At 32.6% G+C, this 11,430-nt stretch overlaps 1 protein-coding gene across 1 annotated transcript in view; it reads right to left on the bottom strand.

The window, feature by feature from the left end:
* Positions 1–9,411: 9,411 nt before the first annotated feature.
* The window catches only part of LOC127061894 (S phase cyclin A-associated protein in the endoplasmic reticulum), a 54,015-nt gene continuing 51,996 nt past the window's right edge, over positions 9,412–11,430 (bottom strand). The window contains exon 13 of the mRNA XM_050989375.1: positions 9,412–11,430. This exon is cut by the window's right edge and continues 1,591 nt beyond it. The gene's annotated coding sequence lies outside the window, so the exon portion shown is untranslated.

Consider the following 11,430-nt stretch of genomic DNA (forward strand, 5'->3'; position numbering starts at 1 on the left):
AAAATGGCGTAATAAAGTAAAACGATTTGTCGATGTGATTTATTCTTTAGTACTCTAAAACTTTCTAATGAACATCTCTAATAACGTAATAAACGTATATTCATAAATAGTACGTTATCATTTTTACCTTAAAAATAGCGATTAATTATACGTATCCCTGATTTCGTACAATATTTTAAGTAAATATGCGACGAAGACAAATGACGACTGTGATTGGTCAACCAATCAAGAGACGAGATGAAAAATGCAAATTAAATTAAATCAGCCGCGAATTTCGAATTGTTCGATGCACTACGTATATTTGCAAGTGTAATATAATTGTACGAATATTAAAATCGTTTCGTATATAGAATCGATTAATTATTTAGATAGTAGCATAGTTGTAAGAATAATAAAAATTGTATAGTAATTATTAATGATATATCATGATAGTTAATATATAAATTTATTTTTTCTTTTTCTATCGAATAAAAGATATTTGGTATACAAAGAGTATAAAAGATATATAAATAGAATGATATGAAATACTTTTATATATATATAGTATAATTTACTTTTAACAAATTTTATTCAAATCGTAAGAATGATAAATAAATTATCATACAAAGTTATATATATAACAAAAATTTCTTTTTGAATAATTTATATGATAATAATTTTTTTCATCGTGACACGAATAAACATAGAGCTACTATAGTAGATATAAATATATATATATATATATATATATATATATATATTTATATATATATATATGTATGTATGTATGTATGTATATCACTAGGATATGATCTACATATGACCTATATAACAAATTTTAATTAAGTCATAATAATAAAAAAGAAATTTATTATATTAACCATTAATCTTACCAAATATTAATCAACGTAATATAAATCACATACATATTTTTCTTCTCCCCTATCGAATAAACACCATATATATACCACAAAGAACATATAACGCAAATATATATATATATATATATATATATATATACACATACATATATGTATATATATATATATGTCGTTACAATAATTTCCCTTAGACAAATTTTATTCAAATCGTAAGAACGCAAAAATATAATCGAATCACCCCGAACAAATCCAGGGTAGCTTTTTCGTTATTCCTGAGCCTACATACGTAATGTAATAATCGTCGTGTATACCAGCCATATGTGCTAGAAACGATGAGCCCTTCCTCACTCGTACATATACATCGCATCGCATACATAAATACAACATGCACATATATATATATATATATAGCTGGCCGTGTCGAGATCGAAGAGAGCAAGGTGCAGGGGAGGAGACTACTGCTCGTGATTCTGATTAAATCAGCATTAGAGAGGTTCATGAGAGATCGAGAAAGAGAGAGAGAGAGAGAGAGAGAGAGAGAGAGAAATCGACCGATCGACCTCGTTGCACCCTTCGAGTCCTCGTCCTTCGACAATGACACCAAATGTCGAATCCAAAAGCTGCCGCCCAACCACCCCTCCCTCAGTCGCCCTCTCTACACCCCACACCCCACAAACGATCCTTGTCGCTGGACGAGGGCAAGCTTTAATCACGATCCTTGAAACCTTGCTATGCGATACACTCTCTCTCTCTCTCTCTCTCTCTCGCTCTTTTGCTTGGTTACTCGCTCGCTTGCTCGCTCTTTATTCAGCAAATGTATCCAACAACGTAAGAGCAGGTGCCTTTGCAAAAGCTGAATCTCGATTCTCTCTGCCCTCTATACTGCAAGGCTCTAGATTTCTATTGACGCGAGAACATGTTGCACTTTGCGCTCGATTACAGGCTTGACCCTGTACCATTCGCAGTCGTAGTTACTACCACCCCCATTCTCTCTCGTATCTTGTTTGCCCTCTCCAAAGGAGAAAAAAAAGGAAAGAAGAAAGAAAAGATAAAAAATAAAAAGGGCAATGACCTATTCTACGAACATTCTCGTGAGATAAGCTTTCGTCGTTTCTAAAATGATACATTCTCTATGAATAATCTTTATCGTGGGATCAATCAATTTCGTTAAACGATGAAAATTTTCAATTTTGAAGTTAAGAGTGAATATATTATCCGGTGATATGTTGGATATGAAATTAATATTAATAAATAATAATAATAATCGCTTCAATACTGACCATTAATTATAACGTATTCAATGATCACAAATACCGATCGTTTGTTGGAAATATTTATTATAAAAAGAATATTTAAAAGAAGATAAAATGAAAAATATTTTTTAACGATCCAATATGTCCCCTATCGATCCCTCAATAAATAACAGCATATTACTCGAGCGAATATTATCACCACCCTCCTCATCACCCCTTACAAAAAGAGTAACAACAGATGGCGTAGAAAAGGACAGAAAATTTTCAGGTGCAGAAGAAACATCCCTTCGAAATCCAAGAATCTTAACAAGGGTGGAATAGTAGTTTCCTTAGGCAGTAACGTTATCATCCCTTCGGGTTTTGGAGAAACGACGAATTCTCCTTTCGTTCTCTTCTCTTCTCTTCTCTTCTCTTCTCTTCTCTTCTCTTCTCTTCTCTTCTCTTCTATTTTCTTCTTCACATCGACGCACGCTTTCGTTGACGCGTGCACGCACCGAACGTAACGACATCGTTGTGATCGTGTGCGGGGAGAAACGACGAAACGTTCTACCCTCCTCGCACGCGCTAAAAGCATATCTGTGTCGCTTCGCGAATACATACGGAACGGGACGTGCCGGTATAACAGGGGGAAAAGGGACAAGGGAAAAGGAATTGGAACGACAACGACAGAGAGAAAGGGAGAGAGAGAAAAAGAGGACAATGACTTTTCGTACATTGAGAATCTCGAGACTTTCCGACTTTTTTTTCTCTTTTCTCTTCTTTTTTCTTTATCTTTTATTTTTTATTTTTTTTCTGCTTTTTTTATTATTATTATTATTATTATTTTAAAGAAGTTTTTTTTTGTTTCCTTGTTTGTTTGTTATTTTCTATTTTTCAATTTATTTTTTCTCTCTACGCATTTAACACAGGAAATGGTTTGAATGTGAAAAACGTATTATAATAATTAAGATTTGTGTTGAAACGTGTTTTGCGAATTACTAAGATTATTATTTTTTTATTATTTTTTTTTTTTTTTAATGAATTATTATTAATTGATAAGGTTGTAACATTTGATTGATTTTTAATAAGTAATGCGTCGATTTTCTTTTAATTAATGTATCGGTATTATTGAAAAGCTCAATTGACATTTAATATGATTAAATTAAAGATCATATAAAATTAATAAAATTAGTACCGTTCGCTAAGTAAAAATGTCATTAGTGATGTTGATTACAGTAGAGCTAGAGTTACAACGGAGCTAGTATTTTTGACTTAAAATTATCAACATCAACGTATCGACAAATTTGTTAATAGGTACTTATAACAGTAAAAATTAATAAACAGTTAAAAATAATGCTTTACTTCGTAATTGTTTAACAAAATTTATTACGACATCCTCCGATCAATTTCGAATATATTTGATGACATTATTTTAGCACGTTAAACAAATACATCGAATAAAATTGAAAATATAATCATTTATTAATAAAAACATTTATATAAATTGATTCATCGACAGTAATATTACAGTCGTTTTGAATTATGACGATCATAAAAGGGCATAAATGAAATAGTAAAAATTTCGATATTTTCATACAACAGTTAATTAATATCGGATAAAAATCAAAAAATTGCATGACTTCTCTTTTCCCTTTTCACTTATTTTTTTGTTTGACTTTTTCGATTCGATCAAAACTAATGTAAGATTATTATCAAGAGTTTTGGTCAGGCAGGAAGAGGGAGAAAACGTTTTACGTAGAAGATGCGCCATAGTGAATGGATCAGGATCAGGATCAGGATCATAAATATTGACCACGCTCCTCTTCTATCCATGAAAAGCACACAATCGCGATATGGTAGACGGTCACGGTGGGGGTGGTACGGATTCACCCTTAAATTTCGGTCATAAATATTGATCAGTAATAGTGTACGCTCCTTATATTCAAGCTGACGATATCAAGAGAGATAGAAACGTATATACAGGAAGAGAGAGAGAGAAAGAGAAAGAGAAAGATAGGGTAAGAGAAAGACAGATAGAGAAACGTATATGCAGAGTAAGTGAGAGACAGACAGAGAGAGAGAGAGAGAAAGACACAGAGGAGCCCAATGACGTCCCCATGGGAGATTCGCTGGTTGTGTGTTTGCCGTCGATGATTGCGGTTAATTACAACACTACCCGCATGTTTGTATGTCAAGCCTATATATACATAAAGAGGACCGGTAACGATCTCCCGTGGGATACTCGTCTTGGAACACATTGGTCTTCGAAGTAACATCCTCGAATAAATGAGCAGACGATGTGTACCTGCGAATATTTTAAACGTTTTCCTTCTTTTTCTTTTTCTTTTTCTTTTTCTTTTTTTTTGTTAATCACCTGTTCATGCTCTTCTTAATTACATTCTCGAACATCGTACAGGTATAATCGTTCTTTAAGCGGAACGATCCTTAATTTTTGTCGATGTGTACGTCGTATAATATATGGTAGATACTTTATCAAGCGTTTGTCACGTGTAACGTTAGTCGTTCGTTCAAAAAAAATTTTTTGTTGAAGTCATCGAGACTCGGTGAACGTGACGAATATCGATGTCGTTAATGATATTATAAATACTGTGACTTGTACAATGTTTTATATGTTGTAGTGAGGTCGATTCGTTAGTTTATCGTATTTTATTGTTTTCGTCATTCATATACATACAAAATAATGAATATTATATTATTCATTCGATGAAAGTTAATAACGATCTAAGGATTTTTAATGATCTTCTAAAATCGATAACGATCTTCATTTTTAATTATCTCCTTCCTCATATGAGACTTCGAAGTAGTTATATTTGTATAATAAACAATTATTTTTTGTATCTTATCAATTACTTTTAAAGCTTATTTATTGTTATTTATAATATAAAAATTTATATATACAATAAACCTTAGAAATTTTCAATCGTATTAAATCTAAATAACATCGAAGCTCCCAATATCCGTTTAATAAAATTGATTTTTAAAACTCTACGAAAGGTAAGATTCGTTTAATAACGATAATAATGAAGTAAATTTTTTAGATAAATTTCGTACGAAAAAAAAAGATTAAAAAAAGAAAAAAGACAAAAAAGACGGAAGACTGATCAAGAACAAGAGAACTCTCTCTCTCTCTCTCTCTCTCACACACACACACACACACATGCACACGCTCTCTTATTTTTAACATTCGCGAAGAAGGGTCTCCACGATCGAGCACTGAACGAACCCCCAATTCAGGAAGTATTTCTTCCGAGTCGGTGAGCCGCGCCGGAAATGAAAATTTCACATCTGAATTTTTTCGCATTCGTTTCCATCTCTTTCTCTCTCTCTCTCTCTCTCTCTTTCTCTCTTCCTCCTTCTTCGAAGAGGGTGCCCTTGATAGCAAGCCAGGAAGAGACAGAGGACAATGGCTAAACCACCCTGTGTCACCCTGCGTTAATTTCTAACGTCAACGACGACGTTTCACTCCCTCTTTACTCCCACTCCCACTATTACTACCCCAAAACTACCCCCTTCTCTATACTATCTCCATACTACTTCACCTACCCCTCTTTCTTTCTCTTTTTTCTTTTTCTTTTTATCTATCTATCTATCTATCTATCTATCTATCTATCCATCTCTTTTTCCTCCTTTCCATCTCCATTAAAGAGTCCTTCGAGTACATATCCGGTGACCCGATTTAAAGCCAAAAAGAGGGCGATTTCCTCGTCGACGCCCGTTGTCAGTAACCTCGGAAACGTTCGAGAGGGTTAGGGGTCGTCTGATATAAACGTTAGAAAAAGGCAATCGCTCGTAGTGGATGACTAAAGGTCCGTTTCACGGTGTCCTCGTTGACGACTAATCGACACTCCTTTTCACCTTCCTCCCCTATTTTCTTCGATTAATTTCATTCGCTCGTTCGTGCAGGATAATCGTAGAAATGACTTTCGTATTATTATTCATAGTGTATTTCGTAGTGTTCGTAAAGTATGACATGTATGTATTATATATTATTATTCTTTCGTGGATTCGTTATTGTAGGGAGCTTTAAAAATATTGTCATAGGAAAAGAATTCATTGTTAATTCATTGTTAATTTGTTTTATTCTACTTCATTTTTTTCCATTTACATAGAGACATCTACGATACGCAATGTGAACCGATCGTTAGAGATATATTTGCGAAATGAAATTAATTAGATCCCTCGAAATTAGTGAAGAATATTTTTTTTTATTTCAAAATATTTTTAATTTTGTTAGCAAAGAAAGAAAGATTATTAAAACATTGTAATACGAGGGAATACGAATTCGCGATTAGAAATTAGTCGATCAAATTTTTTTACTTTTCAACTCGTGTTTCAAATTATATATTTACAAAGTATAAATAGAGAATTCAACGTAGAAATGTTAAAGGCTATAAATATCGCAAAATAAAAAATATAACTGATTCATAGAAATTATTTCATAATTTTTTTATCAAAACAATATTTGTACAATCACACTTCTCAAAATATTAATAAACTACAAATACAAGTACAATGTTAAATAACTGGAATCCGAATATTAGCAAAATGAAATTTTAATCGGATCGATAAAAACGATATCGTTCTACGATTATTATCGAACGTAATTACTTATATGGAAAAAAAAAACCTAATCATATTTCCAAACATAATAACAACGGAATACGAGCCGACATAAATTGCCAGAAGCGAAAGGGTTGAACAACAACAAGAAGAAGTAATACTATACACGATCGAATGTACCAACATCAAGAAAATTCAACGACCAAGCTCACATTCTTGATCACATGAATCGTACTTGCGTATCGTTTAATTTTCATTAATCAAAAAAATCGCAAAGCATGTTTAAAAGAAGTACAAGTACGTGCATTATCATTGATGAAAATATATCTGTCTTACTCTTCTTTACTCCACTCTCGTATCCAGTCTCGCATCCAGTCTGTCATCCAACTCACGATGATACCTCTAAATAGCAACCCCAGAGACAATCAATCAGCTGATCACTGGACCTTGACTGTGTCCACATTGCGCGCCCTGCATAGTATCGTTACTGGTACTGGTGTATGTATGTGTATATACATATACATACATATATATATATATATACATACATACATCTGTGTGTGTATAAACCCCCTGCTGTCTATCTTTTATCTTTTTCTTTCTTATTCATCGACTAGTACAATAACTAGCGTGAATCGTGCCTCTCTTTTCTATCGTCCTCTTTGTCTTTCCATCTCTCTCTCTCTCTCTCTCTCTCTCTCGTTGATCGTCTGTCTTGCTGTCTATCTATTTCTCTCTCTCTATCTCTTTCTCTATCTATCTATCTATCTATCTATCTATCTATCTCTCTATCTATCTCTCTCTCTATCTATCTATCCGTCTCTCTCTCTCTCTCTCTCTATCTATCTATCTATCTGTCTGTCTGTCTGTCTGTCTGTCTGTCTATCTGTCTGTCTGTCTGTCTCTCTGTCTGCTCTTTAGATCCACCGTGTTTAATGCTCCACGTCGGTGAGTGGACACCATAAGGGGCGCGAGAGACTATGAAATAAAATAACACGTATACTCATGAATGGATAGCTACATCTGCGAATGAAATACCTCCTTATCGAGCAATGATTCGAGGAGATAGATGTAACATGTTTTAGGATGACAGAGGGATAAACGGGGTTAAGGGAGGATCCTTTGAAGCGTTCAATGAAATTGCGAAATTTGTTTGGAAACTTTTTTTTCCGTGGATCATTAATCGAATGTTATTCATAAATCGTTTTTTTACCTTTATTCTTTTTATCAATATATAGTTTCGTTATACAATTTCTATTGATAATATCGTGTGAAAGAAAATTTAGAAAAAATAAAAAAAATCTAGAAGAAGTTTTTTAATCATCATTATCGTAATGATCGAGTGACATTCGGACGATACTCAATGATCAATTATTTATCCTAATTATTGTTATCCAACGTAATTAATTACCCATTACAATTTAATTCTATTGAAAAAAAAAAAAAAAAAGACAAAAATTGCCCAAACATAATCATAAAAATAATGATATTTATTACATTTGTATCGAAATCTTTAATACACGAATAATCATTCGTAATCCTATTCTATGTGGTTAAATTTCTTCGAGTAAAACATTCGCGACTCGGATTTCCTTTTGTAATTTTATGTAAAAGAAGATCGTTGAAAAAAAAAGGAGAACAGAAAGACTAGAAAGAAAGGAACAAAAAAGAAAAGGAAAAGAAAAAAAAAAGAGAAGAAAAAGGAAGAGGAAACACAACATCACGTCCTGAGCAACGAGTTGTCTCTTGTCTGTTCAACGATATCCGGTGAAAAGTTTCACCGTCGAACGTAACTCGATGTAGCGGTTCGGTTGACCGCGCTGTGAACGAGCGCGAGAGAGTTCGCTGGCTCACCGGAAGCTTTTATTGTTTTACAAGTTTACGGCGACCGTCTGGGGATCATGGGACGAGTCGACTCGACCCCACGACTCGAACCCATGATCCGATTGCTTCCAACGTGAACGCTTTTTCCGTAAAGTCTTTTCGCATGGTTCTCGACCCTTCCTTTTTTGCTCAGTTAAATTTCATTCACATTAAAGTGATTTACCTATCATTTATATTATTATTTTACTACGACAAACGAATGAAAAAATATTTACGAATATCTACATATGTAGTTATATCAATCTATATTAATAATGATTTAATATGTAATATATAATAATTATATTAGTAATGATTAATATATAATATTTTTTATTTAATATATAACTTTAATAAAAATATATTAAATAATGATTTTCTAAAAATGTAATATTTCATATATAATAGCTATATTAATAACGATTAATAATAATATTAATGATATTATTTTGATTTAATTGATTTATTAATATTGATTTAATTGTAATGATTTAATGCGTTGAATAATACACGATAAACTTTAAATATTGTTTATAAAATTTATTGATTTAATTAATAGATGTATATATATATTTTTTTTTTCTTTTTTTTATATTTTATTCATTTGTACATTTATATTTTATTCGTGGTTCGTTTTATGTGGAATATTAAATACCATATGCGTTAAGTATATATTATTTTGTAAATATATATTGTAGATTGTAGGTAGTTGCATATAAAAAATATTCAAATATCAAATATAAGAGATATATGTATACATTCTTCTTTGTACTAGTATTCAGTATACATATTAAAGCATACAATTTATATATTCTATTATATCAATTATATGATCAATTACGATAATTAACATACATTTAGACATATTAATAATGACATAATTAATAATACGTTTAACTTTATGACATAACAAATTTTATGAGTAAATTTATGAAAGCCGTAATTCTCAATTAAATAAATTTCATGTTCTTTTGAAATTGTAGAAATCATAAATATTATTTTATGTCGACGTCGTTCGGTGATGATATGAAATATTCTAACGAAAAAAGAACAAAAATTACACTTAAATATATTGTTTCGATAATGTTCATAAATCAGCCATGATAATTATCAGTTGTGGAACATTACGAATTAGTAAGGGACGATTGAGAAAGAACGTGACCTTTGTAAAAATCTGTACGAACGATTACACGTCGCAGATGACTAATTTTCTCTGCTAAATAACTAGCCGAAGGGGTAGGTTTTGTTATCCGTCAGATCAAAGGCGGTAAAAGCCCAGTGATCATCCCTAGTGATCTTTGTCGCAAGACTGACTCAAACCTACCTCCCTTAATGTCCTTCTAACAACATTTACAAATTAAATGCACCCGAATCAATTTCTTTTTCTTATAATAATTACAAACAAACAAAAATCATTAATTTATTCATTCATTAATTCATTCATTAATTCACTCATTCATTCCTAAAACTTAAACGCACATAAATCAATTTCCTTATTCTTATAATAATTACAAAAGAAAATTCATAATACTTTGAACATATTCAATCGTTCGTTCGTTCATTCGTTGATTCATTCATTCATTCGTAAATAAAAAAAATTAAATGCACATTTCACGAGAGTATTCGAACATTCGAATAAAAGGAAAGAAAAGAAGAAGAATAAAAAACACGACAATAATTTCTCGTACCATCGAAGCAAGCTAATCACTTTCTCCTCCTTGATTTCGGAAACTTTCGAAAAAGAAAAAAAAAAAATAAAGAGGAAAGGAAGGGAACACAAGTGCGTAGTAGTTGAAAAAAAAAAAAAATATATATATATATATAGAAAAAAAGCAGGGAAAAAAAGGAATAAAAAAAAATAGAAGAAAAAAGAAAATAATAACGTGGACAAGAAGTAAAGAGACAGAAGGGAGAGGGCGTGTTTCGATTCTATGAACGCTTGACCTATTGTCTCTGGGGTTTAATTTTTGCCCCCCTGCAAAGAAGCAAATTCCCTGCAATACCCCCACCATTTTTCTTCTACATCCCTCTAACTTGTTCTCCAACAACTCTTTCTCTCTCTCTCTCACATTCACTCTTTCTTTCTTTCTTTCTTTCTTTCTTTCTTTCTATCTATCTTCCTCTTTCTCTCTGTCTCTTTTTGACTCTTTCTCGGTCTTTCTCTTGGTGGTTCCTCCCACGTCATTGGAAGTCGACCTGGCAGGGTATTCAGACGTCGCTAGTGACAATACTGAAGTCTCGTTGTGGGACGAGGCAATGCACAATGCGACAGCAATCAGCAGCCGCGCCCTTGTCAGCAGGGATCTCTGTCTTTCTCTTTTCGTGCGTATATATATATGTATATATATTTGTCTCCATCTCTCTCTCTATTTTTACTTCATATATTTGTTATCTCTCTTTCTCTCTCTCTTTCTCTCTCTCTTTGTCTATCTTTCCTTCTCTTTTCTCCCTTTTTATCATCATCGTCATTATTATTATTATTTTTTTCTCTTCTTTTTTATTTTCCTGCCTCTTATTTAGACATCTCGAAACATACGTAGCTCAATGGGATACACAGGAGGGGTAGAAGGGAAGGGGTGGACAGCGGGGGTTGAATTTATGCGCGAGAATGATCTCTCTCTCTCTCTCTCTTTTTTATCTGTCTATCTATCTGTCTGTCTTTGTTTCTGTTCCTATCTCTTGCTCGTTGTTGGACTACCCTATGTAGACAAAATTCAGCAGAATAAGAACGAAGTTCGAGTGTCTCGTCGGCGACTTCGCGAATCGATGCAGGATATATCTACTACATAAGTGATTGCTCGAGGGATGAACTGTTGGGCGACTTGTTTCTTTTTCCTTTTTATCCTTCCTTTTTTCTTTCTTTTTGATAGGAAATGGAAAACGCGTTAGGAAAG

This window comes from Vespula vulgaris, chromosome 2 (genome assembly GCF_905475345.1).
Source record: "Vespula vulgaris chromosome 2, iyVesVulg1.1, whole genome shotgun sequence".
Taxonomy (NCBI): Eukaryota; Metazoa; Arthropoda; class Insecta; order Hymenoptera; family Vespidae; genus Vespula; species Vespula vulgaris.